A 21,169-nucleotide genomic window follows, 5' to 3' on the forward strand; every position below is an offset into this window, starting at 1 on the left:
CGGCGTCGCCCCAATAAGCAGCGCTTGGATGAAAGGGTATATTTGCACTATGGTTGAGCTTTTTTTCGCTGGTCGAGGATCAGGAGGAGTGCGCTCCTCTATCAAACTCTGGGAAAATAGAAAGGATATGAGTAAGAGGCATAGGAGAAGTAGGGTGAAGGTAATTCACAGATGGCCCCTGTGTGAGTTAAGTCGCGCAACCTTACTTGGTTTCAGAGTGTCACCCGCCTTACACCTATTTGGGTCTCCTGTCGTCCCGGATGGTGGTGGGGCCCGAGGAGTACTCGGTGTATATAGTAGTGAATTCCATTGAGTATGTGCTGGTTGTGGGCGAGGGCCGGGTTGGGTAGTAGGCGTGGCAATGCGGAAATGATGTTTGCGCATGCGCAGGAGAGCTGTTACTCATGCTCACGCATGCGCTGAGAAGATGTCAGAATGACCTGTAGAGTGCATGCGCAGAGTGAGGGAAACAGCGTGAGGCATCGACCACTGTGAGCTAATAATGTTCAAAAGGTCTGCAATGTGCGCAAGTGTCCTTAAGGGGGTTACAGAAGGGAATTATTGGGCTACAAGGAATGGGCTCGTAGAGCCTGTGGGCTGAGCCTAGAGTGGTTGTCAGGAGTAACAGCTTAAGAAAGGAGGATAGATGTAAATTGGAGGTGGGGCACGATGTGTGTAGGAGCCTAGTAATGTGGGTGTTCCATGAACTGTAAGCGCTGACTAGCACGATAGGGGGCGTTTTATCATGGGTGTTCCATGATGAATGAGCGCGGTGGGGGGATTTTGCTCTGACACTTCAAGGGCGAGTGCATCAGACTTATAGTTGTGAGTGGAAGTCTATGATCTTCTTAGACTATTCCAGGGGATATTATCGTTCAGGCCTGTGAGATGGCTTGATAGGCGATATATCCATCTTTGTTCTTTTTCAAGAAGGCGGTTCTGGATATGCGGGGAGGCGGTTCTGGATATTGGGGGAGTTTGGATCTAGTGCGTCTAGGACCTCCCATCTCATGTCGTTGGTTGTGTGGCCACTTTCCAGAAAGTGGTTTGTCATTTTAGTGGTGTTTTTCTTGCAACGTATCGTGCTGCGGTGTTCACAGATCCTGGTTTTGATTTTGCGGGTCGTCATGCCGATGTATGTGAGGTTGCAAGGGCAGACAATGTGGTATATAACATGTTCAGTGTTACAGTTAGTGTGTTTTCGCAGTTCCCATATTTTTCCAGGTTAAGGCTTTTGACAGTCTCGGTGATGTGGCAGACACTACAATTTCCACATGGAAAATGGCCTATGATGCTTGGGAGCCCCCAGGCGTTGAGAACCGTGCTTGCAGGTCTTGGTGGAGGTGTGGGTCGGGTAGATACTAAGGCGTCTTTTATGGATCTTGCTCTCTTGATGGAGAGAAGGGGAGGTTCCCAGTTGAAGTTGCCTGTCTTCAATATTTTCCAGTGTTTCCTGATGATTTGGGAAACTTTGTTGGTCATGGTGTTATATGTTGTCACGCATGTTAATGGTGGTGGTGTTGGTTCTCATGTGTGGGTTACAAGCAGTCCTTCACGGTTCTGGTTTCTTGCCCTCTTGTTGGCTTTCTTTGTTATTCGTTCTGGGTAGCCACGTAGGTGTAATTTTTGACTCAGGCCTGTAGTTTGGGTTTTGTAATCTTTCAACTCGCTACAGTTTCTGCGGAGCCGAAGGAATTGGCCATATGGGAGGTTTTCGCGAAGGGATCTAGGATGAAAACTGGTAAAGTGTAGTAGGGAGTTGCGAGCAGTGGGTTTGAAATTAGTCTTGCTCTTGAGACCTTCTGCTACCGCTTTGATGTCCAGATCCAAGAATGTCGTCTGATATCTATCAGAATTGTGTGTGAAGCGAAGGTTGGGATCACATGTATTCAGCCAGTCACAAAATGTGACCAGGGATTCACTGGTTCCTTCCCAAATCAATAGAATGTCGTCGATGTAACGTTTATAGAATTTGATTTGGGGAATGCATGGTTGGTTGTTGTCGAGAAGGTGTTTGGTCTCGAAGTCGTACACGTACAAGCCCGCTACACTTGGAGCGAAGACACTCCCCATGGAAGTGCCGTACTTCTGCAGGTAGAGTTTGCCTTCATATTCAAAGAAGTTCTCTTTGAGTGCAAGTGTTGCACACTCCAGAACGAAGGATGTGGAAGTGTGATGTTGCCAGTTGGAGTTATTCAGGGCTTTTTATAGTACTCTTAGGGTGTCATCTTGTGGGAGGCTTGTGTATAGGCTCTCCACATCGAGGGATACTAGAAGTGAGGTGTGAAGGACATCTAACATGGGCTTCAATTGGAATTCCATAGAGCATATTATCAAGCCCATTATCGCCGTTTTAGCGGCAGTTTTCTGCCACTAAAGCGGCGATAATTTTATCGCCTGGCTTGATAATATGCCCCAAAGTGGCAGGCCATTTTAGAGATGTTTTAGAGATGTTGAAGCACACACTTTAGCCAACCTGGATTTCCGAGTGCCATTGACCTGTTTCCTGATTCCTGAATCTTATGGCCTATAACTGCAATGCAATCTCTGCTCCACTTTCAATGCTGCACATAGAGTTCTCAGAACCTCATTATTTAAATGAGTTTCTTGGTCTGATTCCAAAGAGATTGGAAATCTGATTCTCGGAATGAGTTCCCTCTATTTCATCTTAACTACCATGAGGCTATCACATCTCCTGGTCAGATAGGCTTCCAACCAACATGAGAAAAGCACACCACTACTAAACTGTATCGTAATCCATTGCATCCTGGCATCTCAACAACATCCAAATGGATCCTGTTGAAAGGACCTCCAAATCTCCCTATATGACTCAATGTAACAGCAGTCCTTTTCCCCACATTCATTCGTTGACAAGTCACACTTGAATGACACAATGCCTCAGCCATCACTCTGAACTTTGGGTTATACCAGGTTTGCCTAAACAGTCTCACCATTGCATCCCTTCCTACATGCGTTGTTCCACGGTAATGCCTCACCATCGGTGGCAACAAACTATTGGGCAGTACTGGTCTCCCATCTCCTGAAACCCAAATCTCATCATCTTGTTTCACACATCATGCTCTAATCCCACCCTGCTGCTCTTCCTCAGCAACCTTCTCTTGCAATCTATTCACTTCGTACCATGTATCACCAACGTCTTCAGAAGGATGCAACTGGTTTAATCTGGTTCCTCATTTGTGTATTCTACATTGAAAGTGCAAACTTTGAGGGCACAGTAATGTGCAACCTCCTCTGCATAACAATTCCCAACTGAAACAAAATTGATTCTCCTACAATGGGCACAATACTTGACCACAGCAATCTGGTTCAGAATCTATAAAACCTCTAACAGTTTTCTCACATTTCTCCGTTGCGTATGGGGGAACATGATGAGGTCATGTATCCCCTTTGAGACCATTACTCTCCAAAGTTGTGAACAACACCAAAGCCATACTGGCTATCGGTGAATATTGTCATCCTCTGCTTGTCTGAACATAGCATGCTTGTCTCATAGTAATCAATACGGACACCTCTGTGGAGAATACTCCTTAAAGTCAGGCAGCTTCCACCACTCCTGTAACAGTACAGAGAGCATAGGAATCCCTCAGATGTCCCTCATTGTCCATTAGACATGAGTCATCCACAAACAGGGAGTAATCAGACTCGGGCAATGGGTCGTCCATTATGCCAGGACATGGCTTGGTGCACAGTTCAGTAATTTCAAAACAGTCATGTTCTACTTTGATCTCATCTGCATCACAATCAGGTACTGGAAAAAAGCAGCAGTTTTCAGAAATGAGCATCTCTTCAGAGTTACATTTTCTGCAGCTAAGACAGTTTGCTAGTGGGCCTGCAATTCTGCAAATGCTGTGTGAGTATTCTGTTTTACAGAACAAGGGAACCCAAAGGAATTAAAACAGGGACCTTGGGCAATTTCATGTTATAGAGAACAGTGGTCCCTATTCAGGAGGAATACAGTGTGATAGATAACCATACACTTAGAATAGAATGTATGTCTTTTGTCCAGCCGGACAAGAATTTATTTTCATAGTATTTTTCAAAAGTAGTATCAAATAAAACATTCAAATGGTCTCCATTGAAACTCCGAAGCAGATGCGGCGATACTGCCCACGCTCACTGAAGTAATGCGATCGTGCATTCTCCAACAGCTGGCAGACAGCTCCCAACAGGACTTTCTGCCATACAGCAAACAGAATTGATCCCGCTGGTGTCAGCAACCCCCAAAGCCCAGATGTTGAGCGCTCCTGCGCCTATAATGAACCGTTGACTCTCTGCCACCTTAGAATTGTAAAAAAGTTGTGATATATTATCAAGACAGCAGTGCATTATTTGTTTGTCCTGAAGATGATGCCCTATATTTAATGTGGCATCGAAACGTCGTCGACACCCAAACACCCTATGCACTAGACTCAAGCTATAACACATTGTGCAACGGTGTTAAATGATTAATTTGTGTCTGTCTATACTGAGAACAACTGTACAGACCCATTTTGGCTTGCCTTTTGGCCCATTCTGTGTTCATTGTTCTGTCTTGTGTTCTGTTGGTCACGGCTGTGCCCACTTGTCATTTGAATGTTTTATTTGATACTACTTTTGAAAAATACTATGAAAATAAATTCTTGTCCGGCTGGACAAAAGACATACATTCTATTCTAAGTGTATGGTTATCTATCACACTGTATTCCTCCTGAATAGGGACCACTGTTCTCTATAACGTGTGAGTATTCTGGTCAACAATATTTCAACAGAGTATGACACATAATTAGTCTCCATTATGATGCTCTTACACCTTTCTATGCTGACATCTGTTGCCACAAGGGATTTGAGATATCCGGGCAACGCTAATGTTACTGAGTCTAGAGTAGCTGAGAAGTAGGTAACTGGTCTGCGGGCACCTCCATGATTCTGAGTCAACACTGAGAGAACAGAACCTTCTCTTTCACTGCAGAAAAGCGACAATGCTTTATTGTAGTCTGGCATTGCCATTGAAGGAGCATAATAAAGACTCTTTTAACGTTGTTTCAATGGACACAACTGGGACTCCTTTCTCCATGTCTTGATCCTGCACTCTACACTAGGGCCACTGGGGTTGGGTCTAAACTGTTCAAGGTTAGATTCCATCTCACCACACTTCAAGAGCTAACCATCCTACTCTGCTACCAACTGGGAGAACTGGGCCCACTTAAATATCCTTACTCAACCAGATGGTCTTTGTAGCTGCTTAAGAGGTAAGAGGGAGGAAACAATCACAATTTAAATTTCACTACAGTGTAACCAATTCAGTCACACAAAAATGTACTTGGCAGCTAAATCTGAGATTAGTAAGGTTTCATTATAAATTAAAAAATTGTTTTTATATAAAACAGTCTCAACATCACAGTATAGAAATGAAGAACAAACCAAATGAATTCACATCTTCTGAAGAGATTTGCCCTATATAACAAGAAGTATATGACTAATTGAGTTATGACAATGCAAATGATGAGGAAAAAGAATTGAACATTACATTTTATCAAATGATTCTCAAAGGTAAGCATGAGCATGCTCTCTCTCCCTACACTGCCTTAAAAAGGACAACCCTAAACTAAGAAGATCGAGTAAGAATGAATAATAGAAAGGTGCCAGCTGTCAAATTCTTCAGTAAAAGAAACTCTAACCAAGGGTCAAGTAGCATGGAGCCACACAAAGCAGAAACAGAGGTCTGTACCTCAAGTCCTTATATGTCTCTCCAGCCCTCACTACTTTACAGTATGAGACATTAGTGTACTCAAGGTAAGTCACATATTCATCCCCAGTAACTTTTCATGATTCAAACACAAATTGGTTACTGGCATCACCTTTCCCAGATTGATAAGTTGCTACTTTATTCATCCTTGCCCACTCTTCTCCTCCATGGGAAGAGGCCTCCTTCTTAGGTCCCGTGTTTCTGCTTACCAAGATCCATCTTCTTATACCTTGCTATCCAACTAAAACAAAAACCCTTCTTTTCTAACTAATAAGGTTTTGTCCGCCCCTGCAATAGAAACAAAAACATGCAAACAAACACATTCTGCATTGAAGGTTAACCCCTTCGCCGCGGCGGGAATTCCGCCGCAGCGCTGGGGGGGGGGTTTGGGGGCACTGCGGTGGCGCCGTGCTCATGACGGAACCACTCCGTCATGAGTCACGGTTGAGCTGTGCTCATGACGGAGTGGTTCCGTCATGACTCCGCCCACGGCGCTAATCGCCCGCACAGGCGGGGAATTAGCGCTGCGTGGGCGGAGCGGCCGCCAATGGCCGCAGCATGATGGAACCACTCCGTCATGAGCACACGGCACCCGTGGCTCATGACGGAGTGGTTCCGTCATGAGCAGGGAAGGGGTTAAATACAAATTACATATTAGACTCTAATCGTAAGCTTGTACTGAAACAGTTATTGAGGCCAAAACATCATGCTAATTTAATAGTGCCCCGCTTACAAATGTGTGTACATATCTTAACACATAGAACATTCAGGTTCCTAACACATGAAGAAATTACAAAAAGATTATGAAAATGTCACTTTAAATTCACCAACATGAATATAATTTCTTGTTACACATAAAAATGTTTAATCCTAAGCCTGCACATACACCTTATTTCAATTACTTCACGAGACACATCTTCACTTTAATTTCTTTTAGAATATTAATTTGTAAATGTTGCAGATACCTTTATTAGTCATATTTCTAGCAAAAAAAAGTATAAGTTTCATTAGCTTTTATAAATGTGGAGTACTTTAAATATTCAATACCCCATCTTTTCTTAGCAACATTATTCACACAGAATATATTTGAGTGCTGACTACATATGATTAGAATGCACTCCTAAAGTATCTTAAGATGGGATCAAAATGACGCTGTTCCTGGGGTATACTGTTAGTACCGCACTTTAAAGGGCCTTCCACCTGGGAGTGTCTTAAGCAGCTTAGGTGCTGGTCTAAGGGTTTACTGGGCATGCTGCAAACCTTTTCAGGCAGCTCCCTGAGAATCATTCTTTGGCAACACAAATTATTACAACCAAGCGATTCTTTGTGTTCAGGGGCCTAACTGATCTGAGCAAACAGGCAGTACTGCCCATAGCAGCGCAAAGATGCATGGCAAGCAGGTTTAGCACTAATTAAACTGTCGCTGTGGTGACAATGTTTCATGTCATTAATCAGCAAAAAAGAAAGTCGTTCTGACATTCGGACACATTTCACAGGTAAACCATGCCTTGCGTTCTACTTGACTAGCAATTTTATAGAAATAGATCAAACTTTTGCAGCAACACCTAAAAGTATGAGTTTTTGGGTTTCAACTACACAGTGCTTATAAAATCTCTAGAAAAAGATAAACTTGCATTGACAAAGCAAATAGATTTCGACCATGCAAATTCTATTTACTTTGTCAATGTATTTTTACATATTGCAGAGAAGTTGAGCTGCTGTGCAACATGGCTTGAAGTAAAAAATAAAATGCTATGACACAGATAATGCTGGCCGTGTCATAGCACTTTAAAGAAAATGTAAGCCATGTTGCACAGCAGGTCAACTGCTGTGCGACATGTAAAAAAAACATTGACAAAGCCAATAGATTTTCCATAGGCGAAACCTATTGTCGTTGTCAATGCTTGTTTTATTCACTTTTGGTGTATTTATTGTGCCATCCTAGTCCTAAATGCACACTGAGCGCTGAAGATAGCTGAAGGGGGTTCATTTTGGAGGCATGTATCTTAGAGTCCTCTAAGCACTATTGGGTTCATGATATTAGAGTAGTAGATTAAAAGTTGCATTGGACACCTCACAAATGTAATGGATGCCTTGTGGCAGTTCTCTGTAAAGCAGTAGGTTGCTACAACTCTTTAATAGTGATAGATATTGAGAATGCACATTCTAAGGAGTGGGGAAATCTGTTTGTTTATGATAGGTTGAATAAAATGTACATTTCAGAAGAAAACACGCACATTTCCTTACTTCTTCACGTTGTGCCCTCACTGCAACCACTGTAATGCTGCACAACTTTTACAGACACAGATGTGAGTGGGAGTAATTTATGAATTTCACGTAAAAAGTGTAAAGCGAAATTCCCAAAATTTCACAAATTATGCCAGCCGGATTTACATTTTGCTGAGGCCTAGTAACAACAAAAGATCAGGTCCGCTGTAATCAGGCGTCGCAGCACACCTAAGATGCATTAAACAACTTAAGTGGGAACCCGATGATGAAGCAGGCCACCAACTAGTTTGATGGGTGAGGATTCTTTTTAAAAAAACAATGGTTTTCCCTGGGACATCAGTTGATTGACATGTATGACAGACGATTTGCATGGTAGCAAGCTCATTCTCTTTGTTGGATATCTTTCTTCAACCATCTTGCACTTTCCCTCTCTCCATCTTATTTTTGCATATTCTTTTTCTGTGTTTAGACAAAATATCTAAGTAAAAAGATCAGGAGACAGAAATATCAGAAAATAAATATTGTGATACACTCATATCGTGATGCATAAATATCGTTGACAAGAACATTGTTTTTTGAAGTAAGTAATATTGTTTTAAATAAAATTGACATTTTTAATATCGTTTTCAATAATCTAGTGGTTAAAAAAGCTGTTATTTGATTATTTGAATGTGGTTTAGTTGTGGTTAACGGTGAAAGGGTGGGAAGTCAATCAGTTAACAATAATAATGAGTTATTTAATACATGTTATTTATCTATAGGATTGATGTTTATAATGTAAATTATGTAATATTGATTTATTTTTGTTATGTTATTTGTGGGCTGTTCAAATAGGGTTTTAGGGTGGGAAGTTAACTAAGGAATATTTGATTAACAATCTTATTATTAATTATTTAATTGATTTTAATTCTGTGGTTTCTAAATTCTTGTTTATTTTACTTATGTTTTAGTGTTGGCTGCTAGGTTTGTAGGGGTATATGGTGGGAAGTTAATTAGGCAATAATGAATTGAGAATATATTAAAAAGATGTAGTTAATTATCGTTCAAGTAATTTTTTTAATCATGTAAAACATGGAATACTGATTAATTTGCTGATATTTTAGTTGCAGGAAGCTAGGTTTATAGGGCGTATGGTGGAAAGTTAATTAAGTAATAATGTATTACCAATTAATTCATAATTGTTCATTATATATTCAATTGAGTTTAAATATGTAAATGATGTAATGCTTATTTTTTAACTTATATCATAGGTGTGGGCTGCTAGGTTTGTACGGGTAAAGGGTCGGAAGTTAATTTATTAATATTTGAATATCAATTATTTATCAATTGATAATTATTGTATTGAATGGTAAATATGTAAGTTAGGTAATTGTTTTTAATTTGTTATTACATGCATATAATTACTTATGTCAATCATTTTTATATTAAGAGTTTAATACATTTTCTACATTCATGGTGTCACTTACAAATGCAGCGTGTTTGAAGTGAAGTATTTTGCCCACTCTTGTTTAGAGTGCAGTAGGAATAATAAAATTAACCTCTTTGCAGTTCAACACTCTCCCTGCTGTTGTGCTGTTTGGAGTGAGAATAGTACATTTGACCTCTGCAAAGTACACTTCCCCTACTGTTGCGCTGACTGAAGTGAGAATAGTGCATTTCACCCCTCACTATATATAGTGCAACATAATTAATACAATTATTTATTCAACATTATATACATTTTAATAGCTAGCACTCTCCAGCCCTGAACTAGTACCATTGGTTCAGGGCTGGAGGGTGGTTAAAAAATCGTGACCTGGAATGTAGGAGAGCTAGCAAATAAACAGGGTAAATTAGGGTGGGCGGAGGTTTTAAATGACCTGGATATAATATGTACTCAGGAAACTTGGTGTATTGCTCCTATTTAGTTCATAGGTTTTTCAACACATTGGCTGGAGGCTGAGTCATCGATTGCAGGTAGGGCTAAAGGTTTACCTATGGTCCTTATATCAAATAGATCGCTGGTATGTATAAAGAAAAAACAACTATAGGCCCTCATTCATTAATCCTATGGTTAACATTCAGGGGAGGTCGGGATATGTTCAGGTTAATTTCTATGATAACATTTTTACCAACACCCAGGTTAAGGTGGTCTCTGCCCTTAAAGGGGGACTGAAGATTTTACTCCAGTCCATTACTAATAGTTTCATATTAATTTGGACAGGAGACTTTAATATTCAACCATACCCACTTTCTGCTACACGGGTGTGTGCGGTCACTGATGATGTTGGGGCTGGATATTTACATTTCCCTCACAATGATTACGTGGGTCTATTGAAATCTCTGATTACCAAACTTGATCTACATTTATTAAAATGTGCTTGTGACACCAACGGAGACCCTATACCAACTTTTACAGGGAGGAATGCAACATCTGTTATTGATCATATTTTAATATCAGCTAACGCATGCAAGTGGTGCTCCGTACCCAGGATTACTAGGTCGGACCTGAGTGACCATAATTGTATTATATTGACAGTTTTCTTCTGGGTCAAGGCCAGTGGTGCCCCTTCAAGTTGTATTACTGACATTGCTCCAGAAAGACCAAATGGGGTCTGCCTCAAGTGGATTAGAGTAGACCCAACCCACATTTTGCATGATATTTGTTCTAAGGGTGATAAAGACATTATTTATTGCTTGGAAGATGAAGCCACTCCTAATCAGTTACTTTCTAGTTTTATTGGTATTATTAATATAGTAGATTAACTTTTGACCTGCCCAAATAAAATAGGTCACGCTCAACTTAGAGGATGGTTTGACCACTCATGTACTAGAGCCTCTAGAGACATGAAATTGGCCCTCTGGAGACACCCCAGAGATAATCTATTGAATAAATCCCTCAGATTTTATTTTAAAGAGGTGCTTAGTGCGAGGAAAAAGAACTTCGAGACGAAGCTTGGTCCAAATTGTCACGGGTTGCCGATACAGCAGATGATAAATTATTTTGGGACACTTTTAATTCTACCTTTTTAAAGGATGACTCTTTTCCTGAACTGTTATCACTTGTTACTTGTGATGCCGGGGTTGGTCATTTTAAAGAATCTTTTAGCTCACTGATTGCACAAATGGAAAGTATTATAAGTAAGAAACAGCATACTTGGTCCCCTTACTCCTGGACTATGATAGAGGAGGTTTTATGGGCCCCGAAGGAAATTAAAGGGGGCAAAGCCCCAGGTCCATTCGGGGTCCCAGTAAATGTTTTTAAGATCACTGTCGACTTATGAGGCCCAATTTTAACCAGAGTTTTTAATATGGCTGCGACAACAGTGATTCCGCCTTCATGGGGAATGTCTACTATAATCACAATTTTTGAGAAGGGTACCAAATCAATGCCAGACTCATCGGCATAAGTGATGAGCAAAGTCACACTTAAGAGATTAGAAGAATGGGCTTGTGAATGCTCAATACTTTTGCCTGTACAGTTTGATTTTAGGAAATGCATGGGGACTATAGAGAAATGCATGAATCTCGACCTGCTAATAGTTAAATGTACATGTGCCAAAGGTGGTAGACTGTATCTCTGCTTTGCAGATTTGAGCAACGCTTTCGATCTAGTTGACCACATTATCCTCTAGACAACTCTGCTCGCTATGGGGGTGCATAGGCCTATTATTTGCTTTCTGGCAAGGTTATTTGAGAAATTAGCGTGAAAAGTACAATATGGCACATGAGCTGAATGTACTAACAACTTTGCAGTTAAATGTGGTATTCGGCAAGGCTGTGTACTTGCCCCCTTACAATTCTCTCTGTTCATTAAGGGGGTGGCTCGAAATACAGTGGGGCTACAGCGTCTAATGAATAGATTTTGGGATTTTATTGCTGCCAGAAAATTGATTGTTAACAAAAACAAAACCTACATAAAGATCTGTGGGACAGGGCAAAAGCAATGTAAAACATTTTTTATGGACAATACACTGGTGGTTACTGTTGATACCTTTTGTTATCTAGGTATCACCTTTTCAGGCAATGGCTCATGGTCCCGAGAGGTTATAAATGCTAGGGGCAAAATGAACAGATGTACTCATGGAATTTTTAGATTGTCAGTCAAGCTGGGCTCCTGGATGATTAAAGAGATGATAGCAATCTATAGGGCCAGGATTTTATCTATCGCAACATGCGGGCCGGAATATGGGGCTATTACAATAGCAAGGCTTTATAGACTAAGGAAAATAGTTTCTTCAATTGCTTACTCTGTTTGCCTACCTCAGCCTCTTCTGAGATTATCCATAGAGAGGTAGGGCTACAGTGCCTTACAGATACAGTCACACTCCGTGCCTTGTTGCTTTGGTGCTCCATCTGGTCCAAAGATGATACCAGTTTTACCAAGTTAATTATTTCAGATTGTTTGTCTCTGGATAATGCACTGGCTAGTCCCTGGCTAAGCTATATTAACTTTTTATACAATGAACAATTTAAGATCCCCGTTCGGACTAATCCCTTATCGGTAACATCACATACCAAACTGTCTATCGACTTTTCTGATTTACAAAAGGGAAGCCCAGATGGACTGTGAGATAAGGAAATCAACTGTCCTGTTCTATCTATCACTTAAATTGATGGAGGGCTGCCAAGATTACTTAACTTATACTTCCAATTTGACGCACCGTTTTGTATTAGTTAAATTTAGAGTGGGGATTCCTCATAATTTAGTTGCCTTCCCTAACATGAAAACTTGTCCTCAGATACGAACCCTTGCATATGCGATGCCAGAGCAAGCAAAGCACTATGCTCTTTATATTGTTCTTTGAATTTGTTTTAAGATTTTGAAGTTATTACCTAAAACCACTTTTGCTTGCACAAGGTATCAGATCGCATATTGCTTCTTTAAAATATTTGTCTGAGCTAAATGATATTAAGGTCTGTCTTAATGTAGCACTTTTTATTATAAATACAATTAATATACGCAAAATTATTGTTGCACCGACATAGTGATGACCTAGCGGTATCTAGATGGACATCTACTCTTTTTTAATATTTTGCATGCGCCATTGGCAGGATTAATTATGGTATCATGTTGTATACTGAGTGTTGACATCTTATTTGTCTTAATTCTTTATATTAATTATGTGCAATGTGATCCGTTTTTATCTTCTTCCGTATACTTTTATGGTTATTTTACACATACCGAATAAAGTTTCTTGAATTAATCTGAACTACTGTCTTTTTCGATCGTCTTTCTCTCTTTTTGACCTTTGGGTCAAAGTTTCCTTCAGCATGCACACCCAGGTATAATGCACATTCAAACATTGCATGTCTGTTCACTGCATTGAATCACGCTGCATTATGTATGCATGTGTGTATCACAACTTTTTCCAGGTATCAGTCTGACTTAGTTATCAGTCTGACTTAGTCCTGATAACATGTTTTGACTCTTAATCATTGTATAAATTGTATTTCACAAACCTCTGATTGCCATAGAGAGTACACAAAAGCCAGAGTGGCAGAAAATGTAAACTTTTAGCGCTGATTACAAGTGTGGAATTTCACCCGGAGTGATAACAGTGGGTCCAATTCCACCCCCTTCTATTCTGAGTGTCTCCGGTCCCAGATTTATCCCCAATATGCAGGCATGGTAATACTTGGCTGAGAGACACAGAACCTTGTTACAAGCCACAGGGACAGGGGCTGCAGGCAGGCGCACATCCAAGTCCCCAACCAACCCCTGCAGCAGCAAAGGGGGAGCAGAAAATGGTCCCTGTGTAAAAGCATAAGCCTTCCTTCGCCCTCAATCTCACCACATTGCTGTCTCAACCCCTACCAGCCATCATGTTGACATTCCTACCTTCTTAGAGGAGGTGGGAAATCTCACCGGTTTTCTCCTTGGAATCAGGAAACACCATGGTTAAAAGAACCTTTTATTTGTAGATTGTTATGATTATTGCTCATTCTGGGCAAAAACTCATATTGGTTGTATTATAGTGCCAGGATACCAGCTGGAATTAGGGATACCGACCTTCAGGTATCCTTGAACCAAAAACCAGATATTTTATCATAAAGATCTTTGTGTTATGGGTTCAGAGTAGGCTAATATTGCACAATCTGTGTACAAAGGCCTTCATTACGAGTGGCCAATTCATTCCGATGGGGCAGGTTACAGAAGTTATCAGCCACACCAGAATGATAGGATCACAGCAGATCTGCCGAATTTGATCCGGACATTACAGCTGGTCAAAGACAAACTTTCCGAGTGAAAGTTTCGGCTAAGATAAGGAATTACCATGCTGTCACGCCCAGAATCATGCATTCCTATGGCAATTCCTCATTTTTAGTGGTCCCTTGGGTTCCAACTCCTAATGGAGTAATTTTTGTGACGCAGCAGCGGCGTAAACAATGCGACCAATTTACAACATGACGCATCTAGGGAGATGAATCACGTTGTAAAGCCCTGGGCCCTATTATTCCTGCGTCAGGTATAATGTATGCAGGGTCGGGCGTTCCTACACAGGAAAGTCTCGTAAAAGTGATGCAGTGAAATCTTGTAGATTTCACTGCGCCACTTCTAGACGTCACTGCGTCAAAACCTTACGCCTGCTTGAAGCAGACGTAAGGAGTGACACAGTACAATAAGTATAGGCCTCAATATGCATTGCTGGAGTTGCTTCGTGCTTGCGACACGACTCCAGTAATGCATGACTTTTGGGCCAACAGATACGTCAGAATTTCTGACGCATCTGTCAATCCTTGCGCCATGGTGCGTTGTATTGTAAATACGGCACATCCGTGGTGGTGCAACGGTACCGCAGGCTGCAGCAGGGAAACTGTCGCATCGCTACAGATGTGTCAGTTTCTTGTAAATCTGCCCGGTAGTGTTTTTATCGACTAACGACCTGCATAACCTCGAGAATCAGTTGCTGAGTACTGACTGATTTTCTGCCTTTCTCCCTTGTTTATCATCAGAAGTGTTTGGAAAGCTCCTCAGTAAGTGTCTGGTTTGGCCCTGCCAACCTTCTGAATGTGCCACTGTTCTGATAAAGCAGAGATGGCTATCTGAGGTAAGTCAGGCATTTCGACTGTGACCTGGTAGTTGAACAGTGCTCGGCAAGCCAACACTGAAATGTCAATAGTATCTTCTCAAAGTGCAGAAAATGTCCGTGAAAGTTAAGTGGTCCAAATTGGAGACAGGCTGTAACCTTCATTTTAAGAACATGAATCCAATCTGGAATCTGTAAATCTCCGCCTTCATCTTTCCCACCCCAAAAAAGGCCCAATTAACCCAGGAAGGCAAGGGTTGCATTACACACGCATTCCGAAAAGAGGAAGAAAAGTCAATTACTTAGCACAAAAGTGCTGAATCCATTAAGTAAACCCTTTTAGAGTTGGAATAAACATGCGTATTATGTGCATCCGGGTCCCGGTGGAGATCACAGCCGGTGTCACGTTGCACCGTGGATGCATTAGCAGCGTAATGTCATCAACCCGCAGCCCATGCTAATGGTTTAAATTGGGATGCCCTCTTTTAACGTTGCTGCGTGATAAAAATACACTGTCAGCCGAAAACTTTGCTGCTTCTGTGGTAATGGACGCGGCGAATGTGTCAGTTTTCAGCGTGTGTTCTTGCTGCTGAAAATTATGACATCAAAACTATACAGATGTGTAACAGGACGCCGCCTAGCAAAACCAGATGTGTCAAACTGGCTAACAGCTCCCGCACTGCTGTAAATGCTTCCATGCGCGTTTCAAGTGTACTCCAAAGCTTGCCACGGCTTTCTGAAATGTGTGGAAAGAACAAATTATTGTCTTGGTATATTCATAAACATAGATGTGTGCAAACATTTTCACCACCTTGCATATTTTCGATTTGAAATAAGAAAAAAAAAACTTTTATTTATAATTATTGGAGTCTTCAAAATTCCTGTAGGAACTCTGGCTTGGGATTTAAACCCCCTCTCCCCCGGACCCCGCCCCATCTGTTTTCTCCTGTTCTGCACTTAAGGGCTGTACCTTCTCTCCTGCCATGTCACACTAGTGTCAATGCCTGGATGTGCGTATCTCAGTGGCATAGGGGGGGGGTGGAAGTTTTGGGGGCGGCGTCTTCAAACCCACCTCTTACCTGCACCGCCTCTGCTCTGACATGTGGTCGCCACAGGTGGCAAAAGCAGTAACCGCCACAGGCGGCACAAGGTCTAGCTACACCACTGGCACATCTGCCGGAAAATGAATGTCCTTCACTGCCAGGAGTGCTAGACCAGGCCTTCAGTTTTGCATTTTCTCCTTTTATAGGTCCACTTTCGTTTCTTTTATTCTCATCTTTTAACTTTCATTTTTAGAGCATACTACAGCTACTCAAACAGTGCTAACAGGTCACTTGCTTGCCACTCATTTGATCTGCAGTATGATACTTCCTGTGAGGCTACTGTCTCTAAACCAGGTGACCATCATGGAATGGTATTGTCATAGTGTATCATGATTTTACTATTCCAAGAGCGCCAGCGTGTTGGTTCTAAACATGGCAGCCATGCAAAAAACTTTAAAACAATGAAACACTAAATACATTACCATGGCAAGATGGCCACCCGCTGATATGTTTAATTTGATTTGTTTTTGCAAGTATATGTTCTTCCTGTTTAGGCTTTAGCATGATTTCTTTCTTTTTTTTAACTTTTATTCTTTTAATTTATTGTGCATATGTAGTTTGTGTGCTTGTTAGTGTGATTGTGTAATTGAGTGATTTGATTAGTCCGTAGGTGGATTTATAGATGCATGAATGCAAGGATGAATAATAAAGGACAATTCTGATGACTTATTGGGTGCCTAAACCTATTAAGAGGCACTTTTGTTTATAATCCAGACCTATTGACATTGATTGCCAATGCTTGTCTAGATCTAGTAGCAAGACTCAGAAACCAATGCTGAGGTATTCACTCTTCCATTCTCTCCATAACTCATTTGAGCATTAAAACTATGGGCCCGATTCCGATGTCGTTCGGAAGGTCTCCGAATCGGATTTGGCTTTACCGACTCTGATTCGTAGCCCTCGTTTACGACCGAATCATACACAGGTCCAAATGAACAAGGACAATGTGAGGATCGTGTACGCTCCGAGCGAATCGTTTCCGAATGAGATCATGCCTGTACAACTAGTTTGTAGATGAATCGTGCTGCGCAATGGAGCCGTATTGCAATCGAGCGAGTACGATGCACGATTCGGACAGCCGCTTCACCTCTGTCTCAGCGAGACGAAGCGGCTGTCGGAAGCGTACTTTGGGTGGGCGTACCAGGCCCCTCTTCACCAGGGGCCTTTGAGTCTGTCACGGGGGTGCCCATGGGTCCTCCTGAACCAAGCATGCACAGTGTGGCGGTCACCATGGGGTGACCGCCACAGTGTATATGCTTTTCCCCACACACCCCTTTTTTGCTATGGGAGCCTGTGTATGTATTTGTACGCAGGCTCCCATTGACTTAAATGGAAGTCCGAGCGAATAGAGTCCGTATGCTTACGGACGCATCGTACTCGCTCGCTCAGACTCCCGGAGCACATTTTGTCAGGAAAGCCCTCCGAATCTGAGCCATACAGAGGGCTTTCCGGACGAGATCGGAATTGGGCCCCATATCATCATCACTATGTCCTGTCCATACTTGGCCAAATGTGAGCGTGCCCCGGGCACACATTAAATTATAGAAACCTTGCATGCCCTCTCGACACCTGTGACAACAGTTGTTAGCTCCTAGTCTATTCCTCAATTAATTTCTCATTGGGGTAAAATATTTTCTTTAATATATTTGTTGTTGGCTTTTAGAACCCTCACATTCCACAAAACTTTTAAGGCAATAGCCATATTGACGTCTAATCCTTCTCCTCCACTTCCTTACACATATTGAGGGACTAGGTACTTTTTAGGCCCTCTAGTTCAACTTTGGTCTCTCCCAAAATCCCTTCATAAGAATTCCAACAGCTTTCTTCCCACTGCCCAAGTCAATTAATGCACAATGCATTAAATTGCTTTAAGGTTCAGACACCCATACACTGCCATTTCCCAAAACTGCACCAGCATCCCCTCAGCATATATGTCACCTAGAGTCTCGAGACCTACCCTCTTCTATCCTAAAAAGTCATGTCTTCCAATCACCTAGGGTGCTTCAGTTTGGTCTTTGATCTGAAGGTTTGATGTGTATCTCAGCCTGATCCGTAGTTTACTATAGCACTTGTTAAACCAAAACTTCATTAAGTTGACTAGGAGGTTCAACTTTCAGTACGTTTTGTCTATTAACAAAGTGACTAACTCTTTACTACATACTTTTGACAAAGCGTGATAGGCCTCAGCTGGGTGGAGTCATCCTACCACCTGCCTATCTACTGCAGCCATGTTCCAAATCTGGAGCCCAATTCCCTGATTTAGAATGTTATGAGGGAGGACGAGCTTGTGAAGTGCTTCTCTTCATCTACCAGAGCCCCACAGTAACAAAACCAATATGCTGTCTATGGTGCAGAACAGTGTGTCTGGCCATTATATCAGGAAATTCTCAAAAAGTACAACAATGGAGCATCAGAATACTTTTGACTAATACGACTCTCCCCATTACTTACCGACAATGGAAGTAATCCCCTGAAAACCACTGATCCTGTCAATTCGGCAAGGGTTCTGCCTAATTTGCCCTCCACTACATCTAGGTCAGAGTGATGAATTTGAAGTCCCAGATACCAATAGGTATGACTTCCCATATAAGCAACTCACGTGGTTGGGATGCGGGGGGGTTGTAGAGTAACCTGAGCTGTTCAAATTGGGTGCACACTAGATTTCCTCCAATTCAGCCAGACCCCAGATACCCTACTAAACTGTTCTAATACACCTTGCTGCACTGGCATTTCCTCTTCAACATTGTGGGCCTGATTCACAAAGGGCCTCTACACTCATGACGGAGACCCAGCAGTCGTGTCGGAACCTCAGTACTGCTTTTACCCAGTGAGGGACCACTGCCATGAGCGCGGGCCCCACCACAGCTGCAGGGCCTCTGCCTCGAGTGTGGAGACCCTTTGTGAATCAGCCGCTCTGTATATATAGCAGGAGGTTGTCTGCATAAACCAATATTTCATGAGTGCCGAAGTTCCCGGGAAATGCAAATTTTTGTACATTCGAAAGTGAGGACTAGAAGAGAATAGCACACTGTTTCCAGAGGAGTCTCCGGGTAGTATCGCCAGGGAAATAAGTTATAAATGGGTGAACACAAAGCCATGCAAACCCTTACATGCTTGCACTGCATTACGTTACATTTCAACCTAGAAGGCGTTCCATGGGTGGAGCATGGGAGTTCCCATGCATCCACCCATGCATTTGTGTGCATTCCCAGATTTACTAAAGCTAGTAAACCTGGGAATGCGTAAAATGCTACGGCTTCCCCGGTGAGGCGTAACGAGGAGATATACCTTTATTTCTCCTGATTACTTCCTCTTTTCACGTGTTCTGAAGCAGGCATAGAAAGAGGAAAATGCCTCGTAGGAACGTTTTTGTGCAGGAAGGTGTCCTTTCCTGCTCAAAAACGATCCTGCCTGTAATGCAGGCACCCCTACATCATTGGTGCTATGCAGCACAGAGAGCACCGGCACAAGGATAGAGCAGAAATGTTCCATATCTTTGTAAATAAGGAGAATTTCTGCTATCTCCTTTTTATCCAAAGCAGCACTGCAACTTTGCCTGCTGCCATGCAGTGTATGAAAGAATAGAAAATCTGCCTCTTAGTGTTGCCCATCAGAATGAAGCAAAATCTTAGATTACAGCAATATAAAAATGGAGGTAGGGCCCCTTTACTGAATAGTTGATTTAGCAGAGTTTAGCTACTACGCCTAAACAATATTTTAATGAAAATAAAGAAGAAGATGGAGTTTGAGAGGTCAGGGGTGAACATAAAATGCATACACAGAAAAATATCGCACAGTGAACACTTTTGAAACAGGGCAAGTGTTAGAAATTGGGTTTCTGGTTGACAGAGATAGGCACCCTGTCCAAGCAGGAATCACAGTCCTAGTCGGGGTAAGTCATACACACACCCCACATTAACTTGTGCTCACCCTCCAGTAGCTTGGAACAGAGCAGTCAGGCTTAACTTAGGAGAAAATGTAAAAAGTATTTGTGCAACACTTCAATCAGCAACAAAGTGAAAACACCACAAAAAGACTACACACCAGTTTAGAAAAATAGATTATGATTTTTATAAATAAAACAAGTCCAAAACAACAAAAATCCAATTAGTAGAGTTCGAGATATGAATTTTTAAAGACTAGAAGTGAATATAGCGCTTAAAAGCAGTAAGTGCCTTTGGGGGTTATCTGGTCACGCTGAACAGTGGCAAAGTCAAGAGTTCAGGCCTACCACACTGGAGCTACAGGAGCCTTGACTGCGGTGTCGATCCCGCAGTCAAGGCTATGCGCCAGTTCTGAAGATGAAGTGTTGGAGGCAAGATGTGTTGGTTCCGAAGCCGATGCACAGTTTTCTCCATGCAGTCACGGGGATGCATCAATCGTCTCTCCCTGCAGTGATGGCGATGTGGGAGTTCCGATGCATCAGTTCTGGAGGCAATCCGTTGGTTCTGAGTGATATGCACTGGTTCTGTTCCCGCAACAGCAGCAATGCGTTGATTCTGCCTCATGCAGGAGAGGATGTGTTGGTTCTACTCGACCAAGCACCTGATTCCACTTCCAATTGACCAGGCGCAGGGCGTAAGACTCATATCCCTGAGTCTTAAAACAGTAGGAAAGCCAGCATGCTTTGGAGATCACTCTGGGTGCAAGTCAAAGAGGCCAGATATTCCTCAACAGGGGCAGAGGGTAGCAGGCAACAGAGCAGCACAGCAGAAAAACAGTTCTTCCAGAGCATCAGTCCAGCAGATTGGCAGTCCTTGTAGCAGCACAGCAGTCCTTCTTCCTGGCAGAGTTTCTTTACAGGTCCAGAAGTGTCTGATTTGGTGAGGTCAGAGACCTAGTACTCATACCTAGTTGTGCTTTTGAAGTGGAGGTGACCTCAAAGAGGGGCTTTGAAGTGCACAGAGGCCCTTCCTTCGCAGCTCTGTCTCCAGACTCACTACAGGGGGGGTATGCAACCATTTGTGTGGGTACAGGACACTGCCCATTCAGGTGTAAGTGTCTGCTTCTCCCTCCCATCCTGCCCAAGATGACCCATCAGGATGCAGATGGCCACTCGGGCACACCTAAACGTTCTTTGT

The sequence above is a fragment of the Triturus cristatus genome, chromosome 2_1, assembly GCF_964204655.1.
Source record: "Triturus cristatus chromosome 2_1, aTriCri1.1, whole genome shotgun sequence".
Taxonomy (NCBI): Eukaryota; Metazoa; Chordata; class Amphibia; order Caudata; family Salamandridae; genus Triturus; species Triturus cristatus.